This window comes from Heterodontus francisci, chromosome 14 (assembly GCF_036365525.1).
Source record: "Heterodontus francisci isolate sHetFra1 chromosome 14, sHetFra1.hap1, whole genome shotgun sequence".
Classification (NCBI taxonomy): Eukaryota; Metazoa; Chordata; class Chondrichthyes; order Heterodontiformes; family Heterodontidae; genus Heterodontus; species Heterodontus francisci.
The window spans coordinates 54,008,875-54,030,940 of record NC_090384.1 but is presented as its reverse complement, the minus strand read 5'-3'; positions in this window follow the sequence as shown (position 1 = coordinate 54,030,940).

Below are 22,066 nucleotides of genomic sequence, written 5' to 3'. Positions count from 1 at the left end.
GGAGCATTGAGGCTAATTATAATGTCCCTAATTCCTGTACTCTAACAATTTACATCTACATGGTACTCCTCAAGTAACAAATAACACCTCAGAGCACTTAACCAAGTGGAAAAGATGAGTAGAATTTAGAGTGGAGACTGAAGGCATTGTGACAGTAGAGTTTTTAAGATAAATAGGTTTACAGAGGCAATTCCAAGTGCCAACGACTGAATGAATGAGCTTTATTCCAAAGCTAAAACAGGTAACAAGGAGTATTTCAGAGTTCCTCCTACTTGAGATTATGTAACAGACCAAGGCTTAAACCCAAGATTTTCTGGTTTATGTGGCTCAGTGCCACGTCAGATAATGCATAAACTCAGAGTGACATACGTAGTAAAATAAACAAATTATAGGTCACTAAGATTTAAACCTTTGCTATTAAAGTTTTTTTGATTTAAAATATCTCAAATATGTTGAAGTCTGCAGATCTGAAAAGTCTGTGGTGAGATAAGCTGGATTTTGCTTAAACATGGAGAAAAAATGTAAAGCGTGCACAAGTCTAAGCTCAGGATAGCGAAGGATAAGATCCAGACGGCCCAGAGATTGACATCAGAAGCAACCTTTATCCATTTGTCTTAAACAAATTCCTGTTGTCATCTTCTGATCTATCCTTTCTCCTCTGAGTTCAAAGCATCTCAGGCCCCAGGATTGCCTTTTTACTGCCTGTTTGAGGAAAATAATTAAATTAGAGGGAAATGAGCACTTGTCCTTGGTGACCATTTTAGCTTTAAAGTAGTTTGAAGTCAAGAGGGTCTCATTAGTGGATTCTTTCATCCAATGTCTCATACGAGAAATAAAGACAGTCCAAGAACATGGAAAGTGAAAGGATGTGAACACCTGGGCAATCCTAGCCAACTGACTTCGACACCTCTCCTGATCTGAGAAATCTGAAGTCATTGACACCTTGTATACTTCCAGCAAAAGTCTTTAAGTTGTCACAAGGATAAATAAATAACAATCACACTGATCATAATGAAGATATAATACAGTAGATTTATATCAATAACAAAGACACACAGCAAAGGCAGTCTCTATATTGCACATACAGGAGTTGTGCTCTGCTGTAAAATAATCTGTACCCTGTAAGTATGGAGCATACATTACCGCTGTGATTTTTTGATGTTCCATTAGTGGCAAGCCATGGTTGTAAAATCCAGCACATAATCTTGCAAGCCTGCTTTACATAGAATTACAAAGAATATACAGCACAGATCAGGTCATTCTGCCCAACTAGTCCGTGCTGATGTTTATGCTCCACTTGATTCTTCTCCCATTTTTCTTCACCTATTAGCAAAACCTTCTATTCCCTTCTCTCATATGCTTATCTAGCTTCCCATAAAATGCATTTATACTATTCGCCTCAACTGCTTACTGTAGTTGCGAGTTCTACATTCTTATCACTCACTGGATAAAGAAGTTTCTTCTGAATTCCTTATTTGATTTCTTGGTGGCTATCTTTTATTGATGGCTTTTAGTTTTTTCTCTTCCCCACAAGTGGAGACACTCTCTGTTCAATCAAAACCTTTCAAGAAAAAAAAGACCCAGCCTGTTCACCCTTTCCAGATAGGTATAACCTCTCAGTTTTAGTAATATTCTTTTAAGTCTTTTTTGCACCCACTCCAGTGCCTCTATATCCTTTTTATAATATTGCGACCAGAATTATACACACTACTCCAAGTGTGGGCTAACCAAAGTTTGATACAAGTTTAGCATAACTTTTCTACTTGTCAATTCTATTCCTCTAGAAATAAACCCCTGTGCTTGGTTTACTTTTGTTGCGGCCTTATTGACCTGTGTCACAACTTTTTGTGATTTATGTATTTGTACTCCCAAGGCCTCTGCTCCTCTACCCAATTTCGGTTTGCAGCAACTGCATCTTGCAGCATAGAAAAAAATTATTATTTTTCAAAGCTGTGCTTATGACCAGTCAGTACAAGTCTCATTTTGCATTTTATTTAAACAAATTCTAGATGGGATCTTATGGCTTTATCATCAGTAGTATGTAGATGTATGGACTATAGGAAGACTTCTTAAAGGCAAGTATCAATTGTTTTGTTGGCAAATCAGGTTTTATTTGCTTTTTATATGCATTTTTATGGATGTTGTTTAGGACAGATATCTTCTTTCTATTGCAAGATTTTTAACTCCAATCCATTTCTTAACAGCATCTTGATTATAGCTGCTATTTCACTTGCAGCAACCAAAGATGAGAATTCCTTTTTCAGGACTCTAGATTTGGAGAAGGACAACCATCTCATAAGGGGACAAGACAGACAGGTGTACATGCATCTCATGAATTATGTACACACCACCCTAGTTCCAGGACTTACATTTAATTGCCAAACAGTCATTCTGGGTATGTAAGAGACCTGTCTATGTTGCTTCACACAAGAGGCTTCCATATAGATTTGCCAGCTCTTGGAATCATACCTGTAAACAGCTTATAGTGTTATTGTGGGTGTGAAGGCCATTACCACAATTATGCTATCTAAAGCTTTCAAGCCACTACTAGTGACATATGCCAAAGTAGTCAGTTATCCACAGATTTATCAAAGAAGGGACAGAGGCCTTGTTTGCAAAATATAACAATTATCGCTTTTCTGGAGAAAGGAAGCTTGTCTCAGAATAGCATATTCCTCAGGGGCCAGGGTTCACAGAATCATAGAAGTATACAGCACAGTAGGCCATTCAGCCCATCATTCCTGTGCCAATTCTTTCAAAGAGCTATCCAATTAGTCCCACTCCCCTGCCCTTTCCCCATTGCCCTGAAAATTTATCCCCTTCAAGTATTTATCCAATTCCCTTTTGAAAGGTCTTATTGGATCTGTTTCCACCATGCCTTCAGGCAGTGTATTTCAGATCATAACAACTCACTGTGTAAAAAATATTCCCTCTGGTTCCTTTTGCCAATTACCTGAAATCTGTGATCTCTAGTTACCAACCTTCCTGCCTTCGGAAACAGTTTCTCCTTATTTGTTCCATTAAAACCCTTCATGATTTTGAACAGCTCTATTTAATCTCCACTTAACCTTTTCTATCCCAAGGAGAACAGCTCCAATTTCTCTCATCTCCCATGTAACTGAAGTCCCGCATGCCTGACGCCATTCTAGTAAGCCTCCTCTGCACTCTCTCTATGGTCATGACATCTTTCCTAACAGGTGGTTGCCAAGAATGGAGAACCTTATAGATGACGCAAGTATACTGTTCAAGCAAATGAGTCTGGTTGCCATTTTCTGACAGACAAGCTGCTTCACTGATGAGGATTTTCCTGTGTCTGCTGTGCATTCACCTCATGAAATAACAAATTCACTTTGCCTGTCATCAAACAAAAAGTTAAGTGCTGCTCACCCTAAAAACTATTTAAAATTCCATAGTTTCATTACCAAAGGTTCTTAAATACTAAATGAAGAATACTTTTGTGTAAACCTTCAAAACTAAATATTGATATTTTCCTTGAGACCCACAAACATCACTTTTACTGGTCAACTGGAGATCAGTTACTTAATGTCACAATTTACTTATCCTGTAATCCCTTAGACAATAAAGAGAGTTTGTTTAGCACCACTTTTGGGAGCTGAGCTTCTGAACTTTACTCCTCTCTCTAATTACCTTTGAAGCATCTAATTTGAAACCTAAAACCCTCAGTTGAAACTATCAAAATAGGACCAAAGTAAGCTGTCCCTTCCTGCAATGAGCATAGCTGTTCACATTTAACAAAAAGTAACTGCATATTGAGCTTTTTAGATTGCTTAATCTGACACTGGCTTTTATGCAACAAAGAAAATGTTTTCAAAAACATTTTGCAATCAGTAACTATAGTGATGAGATAGCCATGACAACAAAAGTGAGGTGGGCTGGTTGGGGAGGTGGCGGGGGCGCCATCACCTAAAACTTTTCACAGATGAAGTTTGGGTTAATTGAAGGAAACATTTCTTCACAGGAAGAATGACAGATTTCGGGAATGGGCTGATTCAGTCATACAGGTAAAATCAGAAGGGACAAAATTGAAAAACTGAAGAAAAAGCTACACCTTAAATCAGCATCTCATCAACCTGATCATCCCAATGAAACTGAGCTAAGGCCCATCACTAGGGAAGGGCATTGAGAGCTAAATTCTGTACCAACCCCTGCTACACTTGAGTGCCCAAATTAAGAAAATACTCTATTTTACACAAACTTCCTTCACCTTGATGAGTATAAAAGATCATCTAATCTTTTTATAAAAGAAACATAATGCAGGGCATGACTTGAGTCAAGGCTTTCCATGTTGAATGCAGCAAAGCAATGTAAAGTTTGTCAATGGGATTCTCTCAAGCATTCTGTGACCTGGAAACACTCAGATATGTTGTACATACGCACATAAATAATTAGAGTTAGTTTTTTGATGGCCAAATAGATAAAAGCACTGCCTATTGTATTATTGAGCCATAATGACCAGACAGTTCTGATTTGCTGTCTGGTCTGTGCTAAATTAGTTGATCACAGCTGGGGCAGCAGGTGGGACACAAGGGGAATTTTAACCTAAAAAAGCCAGTGGGTTTGGGAGCAGGCGGGTGGTGAAAAGGGCTCATATTGACAGCACATCGGGAAATCGACTGCAACCCATCGAATTTACCTTTTAACTGCAGCATGTTTGGCTGTGTGTGTGAGAGGGAGAGGCAGGTTGCCAATCTAAGTGTGTTAAAAAGCAATTAGCAGCTGTTTTAACCGGGTTTTTCAAACATATATCTGTACGGGTTTCCCAGAACTTGCCAGTGAAAGCAAGGCGAGAGGCACAGACTCGGTGGGCAGAAGGGCCTGTTTCAGTGCTGTATCTCTCTATGAGGACAATGGGAACTGGAGGGTGGGGGGGGCTGAGCAAATTACAGCAAAAAAATCTATAAATACTCATACCTCACATCTGCTTTCCTGCCTAAGTGAAAGGCTTTTGCTCACAGAACTTGTTCTGAGAGTGTGCTTCCACAGCTTTGGAGGTAATTTCTATTACTTAAGTGTTTTGTGTATTTGATCTACACTTCCCATCTGTCAAACATCAGTTCAACATGGATGCTGTTTATGCAGCATTACCTGGACCTCAGATGAGGACAAAGATTAACAGCAGGAGCAGGAGCAGCAGCCTTTTCCTCTCTGACCTGCTTCTTCACAGGAGAGAGGGGATGAGCAGAGTGGTGCAGCTCGCACGAGGCAAAGGATCAGCTTCCTGGACATGTCTGAATATCAGTGCTTCAAAAGGCTCAAGGTATCATGCCAGGTGGTCGCTGATATTTGCAGCCTCCTGGAAGAAGACCTTCTGCCAAGTGGACGTAGTCACCATGCATTTCACCAACGCCCTCAATTTCTTTGCCTCTGGCTCCTTCCAGGGATCTGCAGGAGATATTTGTATAATCTCGCAATCTGCTGCTCACAAATGCATCATACTGGTGACTGATGCCATATTTGTCAGGACCAGGAATTATATGCACTTTGTAGCTGATGAGAACAGTCAGAATGATCAGGCGCTCGGTTTTGCGGCTCTGGCTGGCTTCCCACATGTTCAGGGAGTCGTTGGCTGCATACATATGGCAATCAAGGTGCCCCCAGATCACCCTAGAGTCTTCGTCAACTGCAAGAGCTTTCACTCCTTCAATGTGGGGCTCACATACTACCATATTTGTACAAGATTTCCAGGGAACTGCTATGATATTCTCATCTTGTGCCAGTCAACCCTCACTGAGCTCTTTGGTCCTCGAAGCAGAGTTAGGGCTGCCAAAGAAGATGTGGCTGATGTCACCCATTAGGATCCCAGACAATGAGGCCCAGGAGAGATACAATGAAAGCCACAGGGCCACAAGAACTGTCATCAAGTAAGCAATCAGCATGATGAAGTTATGCTTTACGTGCCTGGACAGATCAGAGGCAACCTTCAGCATGCACCAGCCCGGGTATTGAGAATGATATTGGTGTGCTGCACCTTGCACAGTATTGCACAACAGTGATGATTGGAGCTGCAGGAAGAAGAAGGTGCTCTTTGCCTCTTTAGTGGAGGAAAAGGAGGAGGAACAATATGGGGAGCAGGAGGTGGAAGAGGAACATTATGTGGCGAGAGCACCAGCAGTGGCATACATTGCTGCCCAGGATGGCCTAAGTCTATTACAGTTCAGTTAGATTGAAGCAGTGCGCCCAAGCAGCAGTCACATTCTGAACCCACTTTCCCCTCAATCCCCCAGCACAAAGCAGTTCAACAATCAACACTGAATTCCTTTCAAAGTTACCCACTGTTCATCCTAAACTCTTGTCTTACTATTCATCATAAGTGAGAAGGCCACTTGCCAGGCAGCAGGCAAAAATGAGCAAAGTGAGGCCATAGTGCAAACAAAATTTTAATGTTACAAAAAACTGAACAGAAACTTAACAATCCAACGTTACGTTAAACATTCATATGCATACCCTTGTGCAACTACAAATCTTTACTCTTCCTTATTCTACTATTCCTCCTTGGTGCAACTCCTCTGGCTTCAGCAGAGTTGAAGCCAGGCTGCTCATATTCCTACTCTGACTGGGGATAGGAGACAACAGATAAGAAGTGGAAGCTCTTTAGGCAGACTCCCCACTTCCATGTGTCCTTTTCCATGCCTCACATGCACTTCCCTTCTAGCAATGAGCGGGAGAGCACTTTGCCAGACATAAGAACCAAGGCTAGGTTTTCATCAATTCTGTTTAAGGTGGTATTCAGAATGTGCAAGCCATTGGAAAGGGCCAGCATACACTTGTTTGACTGCCACGTCTGGATGCTCTATGCAGATGGCCACTCTTTCCATGGAAGTAAACATCATCACAAAGGCTTGTAACATCATGGCACTCATGCTTGAGACAGACTCCTCTACTCTCTCTCCAGGCAGAATGGCTGACAGAACCTTATACATTATTTGCTTCTGCTCCAGAATTGTCGAAGGCCTCCGAGGCTCAGCATCTAAGTCCAGCTGAACAGAGCTTGGACCAGCCTCTGCCCTCTGACGGGGACTCTCCATGGCTCCACCACCTGTTCTTGCTCATTTGAGATGTGAGAGACACCATATGAAACTCCAACTATTTGTCTTGCTACTGAGGTGTGTGTATCTGAGCTTGTGCATGGTCTGAGTCCTGTGATGGTATATTGTTACAGACACGTGGATAGTGGTGTGGATAACGTCCATTTCTCACCTCCTGACTGACCACAATAGTGTTTTGTGAAAAATGGTATATTAGTTCCTGAGTGTTTTAGGGTCAAATAAACAGACAAACGACAGGTTTGCTTGCAGGTTTAAAAAAAGGAAGGTTAAATTTTTATTTAAACAGCAAAGCCTGAATTGTACATAACCTTCACCCACTCCTGCATTCGCACTCACACACATACACAAGAATAGAGAGAAAAAGGGGTAGAATGCAATTAAAGACCACAGTGATGTAAGAGTTTGTGGTTCACAAAAACCTATTGAATCTTCTCAGGAGGAAAGTCTTTTCAAAGGTGCAGGCCTGGATGTTTGTAGTCATGAACTTACTGAGGTGTTGTAGATTTTCGGTGGTTAAACCTTCAAACTGGAAGCGGTAGTCACTTGTTCAGTTATCTATGGAGCAAGTTGAAGTATAATATCAGTATAATATATCAGCACAGTGGCGCACTGGTTAGCGGCGCACTGGTTAGCACCGCAACCTCACAGCTCCAGGGACCCGGGTTCGATTCTCGGTACTGCCTGTGCGGAGTTTGCAAGTTCTCCCTGTGACCATGTGGGTTTTCGCCGGGTGCTCCGGTTTCCTCCCACAGCCAAAGACTTGCAGATGATAGGTAAATTGGCTGTTGTAAATTACCCCTAGTGTAGGTAGGTGGTAGAGAATATGGGATTACTGTAAGGTTAGTATAAATGGGTGGTTGTTGGTCGGCACAGACTCGGTGGGCCGAAGGGCCTGTTTCAGTGCTGTATCTCTAAATAAAAAAATAAAATCAGCAGCTGGGCTTATCTCACAGCCTTTGGCTATAACTGGCTTTCTGTTGTCTTTTCTTGAGCTCCCCTCTGTCTCCAGAGGGCTACCTTTTTGAGGTAAAAATCCATCACATTTGAGTCTCTGTCAGTTGTCACAGGGCCCTCTCGCCTGGTGTGACCACATAATAGTCCAGGATATAGAAATCATTGCTAGCTTAGTGTCTGAATGGGGACCATTCTATTATAATCATGCTACTTCACACCCATTCATCTGGGTTTGGGCTGTGGAGTCAGTCTGTCTTACAGAACCTTTGTCAGTCTCATTCCTGTAGGTAGGAGTCATTAACATGTAATGGACTCCTTTCAATTTCAATGGGTTTTCCCCAAAGCTAATTCAGACACAGTTAATGAGCTTTATCTTTGCAGACAGGCTTGTTGATTGCCAGTACAGGAGGTATCACCTGACCTCTACTCCATGTTGTAAGTGGTACAGATGTGACCATTTTCTTATGGTTCAGCTTACCAGTTGAATTTGTATTGCCATAATTCCTCCGGTTAATTGTTTATTTCTTCATGGCTCCTTCTGAGCATGGCAGAATCTTCAGAGTGAGTGACCTCCTTTGAAGAGTCTTCATTCCCTTCCTGTGCCACTGCCTGTGGGTAACCTGATGACACTGTAGGAGATGAATGACATGATCTAGAACTTCAAGGTAAGAAGGTGTTAAGTCAACATTGTGTGCAACATCATATTTCATTGGCTACTGACATCAAGTTAACATGGGTGAATATTGTATGCCATGTGGTTGTACAGAATTTAATTCTGTCACCAGGAGGCCCCCATATTTTCATCTCCAATGGCCCGGCATGCTGAGACTTGGCTTATCTCCAGTGCCTCCTCCTCTGCAGCTACCAAGGTGGAGACATCTCCAGTTCTCTGCCTCTCCCTGGTGTTCTGTACTCTCTTCTCCTGCAAGGAGGGAAATAAAAGATGTATGAGTGAGAATAATGGAATGTGTTGAGTGGATGGATGAACACTATTTGTTCAGGGTCACTGTGAGGGAGAGGCATCACATTGTATTAAGATGAGAGTGAGTGCTTGTTGTAATAGATATCCATTTTGGTTTGGGGGAATTTTGGAAACCATAGTGATTACATAAAGTGATTTGTTTTGCATAAAATGTGCACTGACTTATGACAGTCAGCTGGGGCACTTTATAATAGTGGCCAACACCCCAGAAATAACCCCAATCAATATAAATAGGGAAACCACTCACCCTCTCCCATACTTCTCCTTGTTCACATAAACTGAGGAATGTAACCAAAAAACTGCCTTGATCCTTAGCTCACATTGCTCCCAGCATTTGCTTCAGCCACACCAAGAAAATCAATATAGTGGTGCATGTAACATGGATATGTACAAATAATTCTTTCAATGTGTACAGTGCAATTTAAAAGAAAACAGCAATGCCTAATACATGCAAAAAAACTGTGCCATGTTTCTGCGTTACCCATTAGGAACCTTCATTAGCAGTCATTTAATATTACCACCTATCCTTTATGTTCTCTATTCCCATACCTGTGATCAATTTAAATGTAGGGAAGCACCATACACAATTCAACAGAGCATAGGATGACATTAATCTCATTCCTTTGTTTCTGTCAGCTTCCTGTAGCTCACAATTTACTTGAATGAGAGAACAGGCTGGCGATCTGCCAGCCAGACTGCTGCCAGGGTCACTCTTTAACCTGTGGTGTCGTGCTGGACTGGCCGATGATTTTCCTATGACGGCCAGAGCTGAGATCCGAATGCCTGTCAAGCTTCATGGGTATTTAGCCTTGGAGCTCAGGTTTGCTGCACCCACCTACCCACCCCTTTCCTTTTTCCATCTGTTTTTATAATGAAATCATAAAAAATGCTCACAATATATTCCAAGTATAATTACACAAGGCATGTCCTGCTGGCGGCACATACAGTGCGAGACCGCAGAACACATGCTGAGGATCTTTTGTTAAATCCCAGTCACAAAGACTCATTCAGAAATTTACTGAGGGGGTTTCAAGCTGAATATTTCATAGATTACAAAGCAAGATCAACCAAGTTTCTCCCCCAAGGGCCCTCCATCAACATTGGCCAGGCTAAGGACACACTGCTGTTATGAACTTTGCACATGAAATTAGTAAACTTGGCTCTGCACATCTCACTGAAACTGCCTTTGTGTGTTTTTGTTGTTTTGTTCCCAGATCTTTGCATTTTAACAATCAATAGTGCAGCATGTGTGCAGTTAAAGAAAATGTTTTTTAAACTAAAATGACCATTGATTTATGTGAGTGATAAATCATAAACAGCCAATAACAATGTTATTTTAGAAGGATAAGGGCATTTCATTGTTTCACCAGAGCTACACCCCAGCTGTTGCACTGAAATTAATGATGCAATTCTAACATTCTTGCTCTATATTCTACACTGGCTCTATTATAACCTTAAACATTCCCAGTCTGTAAGAATAAGTTTAACAGGCCATGCATTTATCGATGGAGCTGTTGAGGAGCTTATTTTAATTTTATTAGCATCTTGTACATCTACCTACATATAAAAGTTTTGATTCCACCACACTTCAGCCATCTGCCGATTATAGTTTGTTAAATATCCACGTGAATGCCAGTATTTTGGATTGAGGCCTCTGATTGTGGTCACCTTTACCAAAGTTATTAATTTGTGGTTATTACTTTTATTCAAGTCATACTAAAGAGGATTTATCTTTGATTCATCACAGAGTAAAGTTAAAACAAGTGGCACAGTGGCATTATATTGTTTTCTATTCTTTATGATGTAATTAAATAGAAGTTAATTGTGCTTGCCTACAAGCAGAGGGGAATCTGAGAGTTGAGTCATCCCCTTACACCTTCACAGGGCCAGCAACAGAGCCCTTTTCATGGACTGCTGTGAGTTGGTCTCCAGCCTTTCTTTTTGGGTTGAAGGGCTCATTGCATGAGAGACTGAGAAGTGGAAATGGGAATTTTTTTTAAATTACCAGTGGAGAACATAGATAAAAATTGGTTAAAGTTAAAAGTAAAATTAAATAACCACAGACCAATGCTTTCTCAGTTTTTCAGTTTATCCTCTAATCCTATGCCATACAATTCCTCAAGCAGAGACAGTGGGTAAACAACACATTCATAGACCTCTATCAATGTCAATCTTAAATCTGACATTAGGGGCAGAATTTTTACTGACCTGATTTGCAGGCAGCAGGTCGGCCAGAAAGCTGCATATCAGGACTCTCTCCCACTTCCACCCAACAACCCCACGCTGTGGAGTATTCCACAGCATGTTAGTGACATCATTGACTGGTTTCTCCACCTGGAGGCCAGCCTGATTGCCAAGCTGTGCCTCCAGTTGGGTGGGAAAGCTGTCATTGAAGGCTGCAACGGTAGGTAAGTCCATGCCAGGGATGGGGGCGGGTGGGGGGTGGGGGCAGGGTTGGGTCGATCAGAGTAGGGAGTTGATTGGGGAGAGTAGGAGGGGTCGATCAGAGGTGGGGGGAGATCGATTGGGTGGGTTGCCGATCCCAGGGTGGGGAGGTGGGAGGTCGGAGGCCTGAGTTGGGGGGGGGGGGGGGGGGGGACAAGGGCGCAGGAGGTCAGAGGGCTCGTGGTGAGGGGGGTGGGGGGGAGTTGGATCAAAGGCTGGGGACAGGGCTGGTTGGAGTTCGGAGGTTCTGATTGGATTGGAGGACTGGTGGTGGAGGTTGGATGGATCAGAGGACTGGCGGGGGGAAGAAGAGGTCAGAGGCAGTGCTGGGATTGAAGGCCTCGATGTGGGAAGGTCCTGATCGTGAAGGCTTCTCAGGTAGGCACCTGGATCCAGGAGGTAGGTGTGAAAGCTTCTTCTTGGCATTTCTTCGTGGACAAAGATTTTGGGAAGTTTGTAGGCATCGGTTGCAGGCCTGCTGGTGGCTAGTCAGGCCTATCCGTGACTGGCAGATTCTCCCACAATGGGTGCAAGTGAAGGTGTAGTCGCTGACGTTCGGGAAACCCAGCCAACCAGCTCGCAGCTTCATTATCATATTTAAAGTTGGCTGCCAGCCCACTTCCAGTCTAAGTTAACACTGGAAATGGGTGGATTGCAGACGGGCTTGGGTTGGGAAACAGATTTTTGAAACTTTAATCCACCCCTCCCCTCACCTGACCCAAAGCACCCTATTTTTAATTTAAATTAAGCCCTCTAGGAGTTCAGGAGAGTGATCTACAGTGACTGGCTCCCTGCCTGCTCGATTGTACTAAGTGCTGAAATCAGGAATTAGCCTAAGAGGAAATATGTTGTGCAAATTCTCAACCACTACTTCAGGACATAACGCAGCGGAACATGAATGAAGTGCCACCCTCTGGGAAGGATATTCGTGGCCAAATGGGGGCAGGAACTGAGGCAGGCGGGCTCATAATTTCCCGACGCCAGCCGTTGTGCTAGCTTCCCAACACCGTTCTGACAGTCAGCAATTTTTGGGACGGGGGGATGGTGGGACCCAGCAAGCTGCCTGATTCTGAGAAATAACCAATTCAGCCTGTTAATGAACTTCTTGTCAGCTCGTTAAGGGCTACTCTGCATTTTTTGAGGGAAGGCATAGGTTCCATGCTGCATCTCACCCAACATCCCCTCCTGGTCCCCGGATTTGCCAATATTGTAAATAGTACTCTCTTCATGTGTTGTCCTTCTCTCCTTTAAATCTGCTGCCATCACCCCCTCCTCAAAAAAACAACCCTTGACCCCCCCCGCCCTTGCAAACTACCGTCCCATCTCCAACCTCCCTTTCCACTTCAAAGTCCTTGAACATGTTGTCGCCTTCCAAATCCATTCCCATCTTTCCTGGAACTCCATGTTCAAATCCCTCCAATTCGGTTTCCGTCCCTACCACAGCACCGAAACAGCTCTTATCACAGTCACAAATGACATTCTATGTGAGTGTGACAAATGCCTCTCTACTGTCCTCCAGCTGGTTGGGACTGCTCTCACCTGGTTCCATTCTTATCTATCTAATAATAGCCAGAGAATCACATGCAATGCCTCTCTTCCTGGTCCTACACTTTTACTTCTGGTGTTCCCCAAGGATCTATCCTTCACCCCTCCTATTTCTCATCTACATGCTGCTCCTCAGTGACATCATCCAAAAGCACAGTGTTAGTTTGCGCCTGTGCAGTTGATGTAGTTTACATGGATTTCAGCAAAGCCTTTGACAAGGTCCCACATGGGAGACTTATCAAGAAAGCAAATGCACATGGGATACAGGGTAACTTGATAAGGTGGATTCAAAATTGGCTTAGCTGCAGGAGACAGAGAGTGATGACAGACGGCTGTTTTAGTGACTGGAAGCCAGTGTCCAGTGGCGTACCACAGGGATCTGTGCTGGGTCCCCTATTGTTTGTCATTTATATAAACAACATAGATGACTATGTGGGGGGTAGGATCAGTAAGTTCGCGGATGACACAGAGATTAGCCAAGTGGTTAACAGTGAGGTTGAGTGTCTTGGGTGACAGGAAGATATAGACGGGATGGTCAAATGGGCAGAAAGGTGGCAGATGAAATTTAACCCTGAAAAGTGTGAGGTGATACACTTTGGAAGGAGTAATGTGACATGGAAGTATTCAATGAATGGCCTGACACTGGGAAGTTCCGAGGAACAAAGGGACCTTGGCGTGTTTGTCCATAGATCTCTGAAGGCAGAAGGGCAGGTTAATAGGATGGTGAAAAAGGCATATGGGACACGACTTTATCAATCGAGGCATAGATTACAAAAGCAAGGAGGTCATGTTGGAGTTGCATAGAACTTTGGTAAGGCCACAGCTGGAGTACTGTGTGCAATTCTGGTCAGCACATTATAGGAAGGATGTGATTGCACTGGAGGGGGTGCAGAGGCGATTCACCAGGATGTTGCCTGGGATGGAACATTGAAGCTATGAAGAGAGGTTGGATAGGCTTGGGTTGTTTTCACTGGAACAGAGAAGACTGAGGGGTGACCTGATCGAGGTGTACAAGATTATGAGGGGCATGGACAGAGTGGATAGGGAGCAGCTGTTCCCCTTAGTTGAAGGGTCAGTTACGAGGGGACACAAGTTTAAGGTGAGGGGCAGGAGGTTTAAGGGGGATTTGAGGAAGAACTTTTTTACCCAGAGGGTGGTGACAGTCTGGAATGCACTGCCTGGGAGGGTGGTAGAGGCGGGTTGCCTTACATCCTTTAAAAAGTATCTGGATGAGCACTTGGCACGTCATAACATTCAAGGCTATGGGCCAAGTGCTGGCAAATGGGATTAGGTAGACAGGTCAGGTGTCTTTAATGCATCGGTGCAGACTCAATGGGCCGAAGGGCCTCTTCTGCACTGTATTATTCTGTGATTCTGTGTGCTGACGGCACTCAGTTCTACCTCACCACCACTTCTCTTGACTCCTCCACTGTTGCTAAATTATCAAACTGCTTATCCAATATCCAGTACTGGATGAGCAGAAATTTCCTCCAATTTGATATTGGGAAGACCGAAACTATTGTTTCAGTCCCCACTCCAAATTCCGTTCCCTAGCTACCAACTCCATCCCTCTTCCTGGCAACAGTCTGAGATTAAACCAGTCTGTTTGCAACCTTGGTGTCATATTTGACCCTGAGATGAGCTTCTGACCTTATATTTGTGCCATCACTAAGACTGCCTATTTATATCTCGGTACCATCTCTCGACTTCACCCCTGTCTCAGCTCATTTGTTGCTGAAACCCTCGTTCACGCTTTTATTACCTCTAGACTTGACTATCCCAATGCACTCCTGGGTGGTCTCCCATATTCTGGTCTCTGTAAACTTGAGGTCATCCAAAGCTCTATTGCCTGTGTCTTAACTCGCATCAAGTCCCATTCCCCTATCACCCCTGTGCTCACTGACCTACATTGGCTACTGGTCAAGCAATGTTTTGATTTAAACATTCTCATCCTTGTTTTCAAATCCCTCCATGGTCTCTCCCCTCTATTGCTGTAATCTTTTCCAGCCCCACAACCCTCCAAGATATCTGGGTTCCTCTAATTCTGGGCTCTTGTGCATCCCTGATTTTAATTGCTCCACCATTGGTGGCCATGCCTTCAGTTGCCTCGGCCCCAAGCTCTGGAACGCCCTCCCTACCTTTCCACCTCTCTACCTCACTTTCCTCCCTTAAGATACTCCTTAAAACCTACCTCTTTGACCAAGCTTTTGGTCAGTTTAACCTATATCGCCTTAGTGAATCCGTGTCATATTTTGTCTTCTAATCTCCTGTGAAGCGCCTTGAAACATTTTATTGCATTAAAGACGCTATATAAATATAAGTTGTTCTTGTTGTTGAGCTGGAACAGGTCAAGTAGAAGGAGGCAGCAACACAGTGGGGAGACAGTCAGAGCCACACCATTCAATAAGATGGGCCCATAAAAGTGTGCAAGTCTGAGAGGGGCACTCAGCCATTGGTATACAGTTGGCATCGGGTGAGCAGAGTTAGCGGAGCAAGTGGTCTGTGCACACTCGATCAGTTGAGGGGATTGTGACCCTCCAGAGATTGTGGGGCCATAGGAGGCGGGTACAGTAAACATTGTGAATGCAGCTGAACACAAGCAATGCCAAAGCTGGATATGGGATTAAGCTACTTTGAAATAGGGATGAGTAACGATGAGGATTAAGATCTTCAGGCACAGTTGGAGAGCCCTAGGCATGAGGGAGTCAGAGGAAAGGAACGAAGGAGGCAACAAAGGTGACTGCTTCTATCCAGGCAGATGGTGTCTGAGATTTGTGCCCTCATTGAGGAAGAACTCAGACCTCGCAGTACTGGTCACCATGCCCTGCAGTAGCCATTAAAGTCACTGTAGCCTTGAACTTCTTTGCCTCTGGCATGTTCCAAGGATTGGCAGTGAACCTTGGTGTTATCTCTCAAGCGGCAGCACACCATTGCTTATTACAGGTCACTGATGCCATATTTGCGAAAACAGGGCAGTACATACAATTTCAAACAGATAGGCACAAAGGGCAGTGGGATTCGCCTCCATCACTGGATACCTGCAGGTGCAGGACATCATCGATTGCACCCATTTGGCAATCAAGACGCCGAATGAGCAACCAGTGAGATTCATCAACAGGAATATTCCTGTTTGCTTCCAATCCCTAAATGTTCAGCTGGTACACGACTACAACAAGTGCTTTATGGATGTGTGCACTTGTTATCCTGGCAGCTTCCATGATGCCTCCATTCTCTGGCAGTCCAAGGTGCCGCAGCTCTTCATATCATCACTGAGACTCCGTGGATGGCTTCTAGGGGTCAAGGGATATCCCTTGAGGAGATGGCTACTCACACCTTTACGTGACCTCAAGATGGAGGCACAGAGGTGCTACGACCGAAGCCAGCTGCTCACAAGGATGACCATTGAGCAGGTCATTGGGCTTCTGAAGATGCAGTTCCAGTATTTAGACCAGTCAGGTGGTGCCCTGCAGTACACCCCTGTAGGCATTGTGGTGGTCTGCTGCATTCTCCATAACGTGGCCCTCTCGAGAGGTGTGGACCTTGAAGAGGATGAAGCGCCAGATTGACACAGTTCATTGGAGGAGGAAGAGGAGGTGGAAGATGCACAACAGAACACAAGAACTAGGAGCAGGAGTAGACCATATGCTCCATAGAGCCTGCTCCGCCATTCAATATGATCATGGCTGATCTTAGGCTTCAACTCCACTTTCCTGCCCGCTTGCCTTATCCTTTGTTTCCCTGAGAGACCAAAAATCTATCTATCCCAGCCTTAAGTGTATTCCACAATGGAATATCCACAACCCTCTGGGGTAGAGAATTCCAAAGATTCACAACCCTTTGAGTGAAGTAATTTCTCCTCATCTCAGTCCTGAATGATTGGCTCCTTATTCTGTGCCCCTATGTTTTATTTCCCTGCTCCCAGTGGAAACAATCTCTCAGTGCCTACCCTATTCAGCTCCTTCAGAAACTTGTATGTTTCAATTAGATCACCTCCCATTCTTCTAAACTCCAGAGAATATAGGCCCAATTTACTCAGCCTCTCATCATAGGTCAACCCCCTCAACCCAGGGACAAATTTAGTGAACATTCGCTGTACTGCTCCAATACAAGTATATCCTTTCTTAAATGTGGAGACCAAGACGGCACATAGTACTCCAGATGTGGTCTCACCAAAACCCTGTACAAATGTAGCAAGACTTCTTTATTCCTGTACTCCAATTCCTTTGCACTAAAGGCCAACATGCCTTTTGCCTTCCTAACTGCTTTCTGTTCTTGCGTGCTAAATTTCTGCATTCCTTGTACAAGCACACCCAAGTCTCTTTGAACATCAACACTTACAGGTTTCACACCTTTAAAAAATATTCTGCTTTTCTATTCTCACGACTAAAGTGAATAACTTCACACTTCCCTATATTATACTACATCTGCCATCTTGTTGCCCATTCACTTAATCTGTTTATAGCTCTTTGCAGCCTCTCTCTGTTCTCCCCACAGCATACCTTTCCACTTACCTTTGTATCAATAGCAATCAGAACGGTGCCAATGCTGTGCAGGGAGGTGGCCAGGGCTGTCTCAGGAGTCAAAGTATTTATCAAAGTAGGTGTGAACGCTAGGGAACATCTGATCCAAGCTTGTTTCACCTGAGCGCTACTCAACCAGCAGAACTGCATGCTCTGGTACTCACTTTGCTCTGATTCACATCCATAAAACACACAACTTTGAATAGTTCTATTCTTTCTGACAATGCATGGTACACATCTCTCCACCAGTCTTAGTGTCCCTGTTCAAATACCATTGCTTCGCTTCACCACTTCTTCTCTCTTTTGCAGCTTTGCCATCAAAGAATGGAAGCTCACATGTCACAACATCTCCATTTTAATTAAAATATTAAAATATAATTAATAATTCATGCAAGTACAAATGAAAGTGACCCAAGTGAGCCTCTTAGTGTTTTGACCAACGTGGTGGCCTTTGCTCTCAGCCACTGCTATGCAATGGTCCCCTTGTGGCCTCAGATGAGATGGAGGCAGTCTGTTCGTATGTGCCTGCTTGTTGCTGAGATGCCCATGTCAGTGGAGGCACCTCCAGATGCTGATGCACCGTCGTCAATGCCGGGGCAGCCTCTGTCACTGGGCCCTGCTGCATAGATGATCCCTCAGTCAGAAGGGCCAAGGAGGCCGATGGTGATCACAGAATTGTAACAGCACAGAAGGAGGCCATTTGGCCCATCGTGTCTGCACCGGCTCTTTGAATGAACAGTTCACCGAATGCCATTCTCCTGCCTTATCCCGTAACCCTGCGCATTTTTCCTTTTCAGATAACAGTCGAATTCCCTTCTGAATGCCTTGATTGAACCTGCCTCCACCACACTCTTAGGTAGTGCATTCCAGATACTAGCCCCTCGCTGCGTGAAGACGTTTTTCCTCATGCCGCTTTTGCTTCTTCTGCCAATCACTTTAAATCTGTGCCCTCTCATTCTTGATTCTTTCACGAGTGGGAACAGTTTTTCCCTATCCACTCTGTCCAGATCCCTCATGATTTTGAATACCCCTATCAAATCACCTCTCAGCCTTCTCTTCTCCAAGGAAAACAGTCCCACCTTCGCCAATCTGTCTTCATATCTGAAGTTCCTCATCCCTGGAACCATTCTCGTGAATCTTTTCTGTACTCTCTCCAATGCCTTTGCATCTTTCCTAAAGTGCGGTGCCTAGAACTTGCTCTTCCACTCTATGCCCCTATTAATAAAGCCCAGGATGCTTTATTAACCACTGTCATGCAGGCCCCCACCTGCCAAGTATGAGGCACATTAATTTCGCCACATGGACATTAAATTTCAAATTGTTGCTGGGAAGAAGAGAAGGCCTGTTGCAAGGGGCTGTGAGACCACTGGTTGGAAAGATATTTTTGCCTATTAACAGACAGTATTTGTAGACAAAGGACCATTCCCTGGCCCACCCAATACACAAAGCCAGAAGTGGTTATACCAGTCACATGACTACCCTGCTGGCCAACTTGGGGAGTTTTAAATTGTGGAGACAGTGTTTGTACTGGGAGAAAGCAGAATGCTCCTGGACTGAAGAAGACCTCCTGTCTGCCTGCCTGCTCCCATCTCTTTCTCACAGAACTGAAACCCACTGAAGATACCTGAACCCCAAGAAAGAAAAGTCTCCGACAGTGAACAAGGTTTAAGAAGAATACTGGGCCTCAATGAAAGCAAGAACTACCTACAATTGATGACCAGTAACAAAAAACTCTTCAGATATTGCCTCAAACTTCTCCACTTTATTTTTCTTCTCTTTTCTGTCTCTATTTGCATGTGTGTATCATGTATGCATGCTAGTGTGGGCATGTCGTGTACCTGTAGGTGTCAACTGAATTAGAGTTTAAGTTTAATAAAATTTCAACTTTTCTTCTTTAAACCTAAGAAAGCCTGATTGTGCTGGTTTCTTTACCTTATAATTGGAAAGCGCTGAACAAGGATTCACCAGGGGGGAGCTAAAAACAGTAAGTTTAAAAAAATAGAACCCTGTTACAGTAAGACCAGGCGAACTCTTTCTCACCTGGTCATAACAGAAATTTGAGTGCTAGCATCCGAAATTGACCCACAGACAAATGAGAGAAATTGGAAGTGGGAAGCCAAATTGTTCCCAATCAAAAAAGAGCAAAATTAATACAGGTTTTCTTGTGATTGTGTATGATTGACTACTAACATGTCTGCAACTGAAGCTAGAACCTCTCCAAGTCAGGTTGAAGTAACTTGGGATAAGTTAAAAACACTGTCTATAGAGGAGTTGAAGAAAATGGCTAAGCAGTGTGGGATCACTGTTCGTGGCATGGCTAGGAAGTCTGAACTCCTAAGGTTAGTGGCCAACCATTTTCTCTTGAATCTGAAGAAGCAGAAGCAGTGTTAGAAACAGACCCAAACAGGAACAAAGGAAGCTTGAATTAGAAGACAGGGAGAGAGAAAGAAAAAGAGAGAGACAGGCGAGGGAGAAAAAGAGGGCCTTCCAGAAGGAACATGAAGAAAAACAAAGACAGGAGAAGGAATGAGAGGGGGGAAAAGACAGAAAGAATATTCCAGAAAGAATGCGAAGAAAGAGATTTAAGGTGGCTTGAGTTAACTAGGGGGCAACAGAGTAACCCCAGTGAAAGCATGGCCAATATGGAGAAGCATAATTCAAGGCTGGGTACAAAATTGCTAAAACTCGCTCAACTAATGCCAAAATTCAATGAAGAAGATCTTCGGGGCATATAAATTAGTACCTGAAGCCTATCACCAAACGTTTTGAATCCTCAAGAAGCAAGCTACTCAAACTTATATGGAGGTTGAAAGAAGTAAGCAGCTGGCTTTTGACCAGTGACTGAGGGCTCTTAATGTCCAGCTCAGCTATGAGAATGTCAGGGAAGTAATTCTATTAGAGGAATTTAAACATCCTCTCCCACTCACCATAAAGACCCATGTAGAGGAGCAATGGGTTCAGAGTGCCCGACAAGTGGCTGTTCTGGCTGATGAGTTTGCTTTAATTTATAATTCCCGGGGGAGAACCTTTCCTAATCATCCCCACAAATCTGAAAAGGACAAAGGGTGGGAAGGTGACATCTGCCCAGGCATTCCTGGGAGAGAAAGGAGAGCAGGAGACACAGGGGGTCCTCCTCCAGCCAAAAAGGAAGGTGCTGTGAGCAAGAGTGAGACACGGAGACCTATGTGCTTCCATTGTAATAAAGCAGGGCATTTAAAAGCTGACTGCTGGAAACCAAAGGGAAAACCGGTAGGGTTAATCAGGGCACACCCGCTCAGTGAAGAAAGGAACCTGATGGAAAGCACAGCAGAACAAGCTGTGGCTTTAACTGCAGTAAGAATGAGACCCAGGAAGCTTACGGCTGCAAGTGCAGGAAATTTAATAGGATTCCTGAAGGTTATCATGGTTTTGTGTCTGAAGGGAGAGTAACCCCATACCCTTTGTGTGGGGCAAGCAAGCCCATAGTAATTCTCAGGAACACAGGAGCCACTAGATCCCTTTTACTGGGAAAAGGCCTGACCTTTCCCCCAGACAGTGCAATGAACACCAAAATGGTGGTGAATGGTATTGGAGGGCAGTGTATGCCTGTACCTGTACACCGGGTGCACCTGGAGTGCGACCTAGTTTCGGGACCGGTGAACGTAGGGATTGTCCCTAGTTTGCCTGTTGATGGGGTTGACCTGCTCCTAGGTAATGATCTGGCAGGGGTGAAGGTGGTAACCTGGTAACCACCACCACCCCCCCCCCCCCCCCCACCCAGTAGTGAAAGAAAGAGCGCAGGAGGTCAGGGCAGTGGCAGGAGATGGTCCCCTGCGGAGTCCCTGAATGTGTAGTGGATCAGGCAATGATCAAACCAACTCCCCTAGAGGAGACTGCATTGACACTGCAGGCAGATGACCATGAGGTCTGCCTGTCTGAGACTTTCTTTGGAAAGTTAGGAGACCCTGGGAATTAATTAAATGGATGTTCCCTAGCTAAGGCTCAGCGAGCTGACCCAGTATTGAGAGAGCACAGGCTGCCCAGTCTGAAAGTGAAGCAGAGGGAGTCCCTGATTGCTACTATTTAAAGAATGAGGTACTGATGAGGAAATGGAGTTCTCCTCACAGACCTGAGAGCAAAGAGTGGACAGTAGTTCACCAGTTAGTGGTGCCGCAGAGGTACTGGAGAGAAATATTAAGAAGGGTCCACGAGACTACAGTGTCTGTACATGCCAGTATACGAAAGACCAAAGCCCGCATAAGGCAGCAGTTAGATTGGCCAAAACTCCACAAAGATGTGATGGAGTACTTCAGGAGTTGCCACACGTGCTAGGTTGAGGGGAAACCCCAACCTACAGTGAAACCTGCACCCCTAAGTCCTGTTTGGAGCACCCTCCAGCAGAGGGCTGGTGAACTGTAAGGGACCCCCGCCGAGAACAGAAAGGGGACAGGCATGCATAAGGCTGGCAAAAGGTTAGAGAAGGGGAAAAAGTGACAAAGAGGGCAGGTTAAAGGAAGTCCGGGAGGAATCCTGGATGAAAACCCCAACTGCCCAGTTAGCCAACCCCGAAAAAT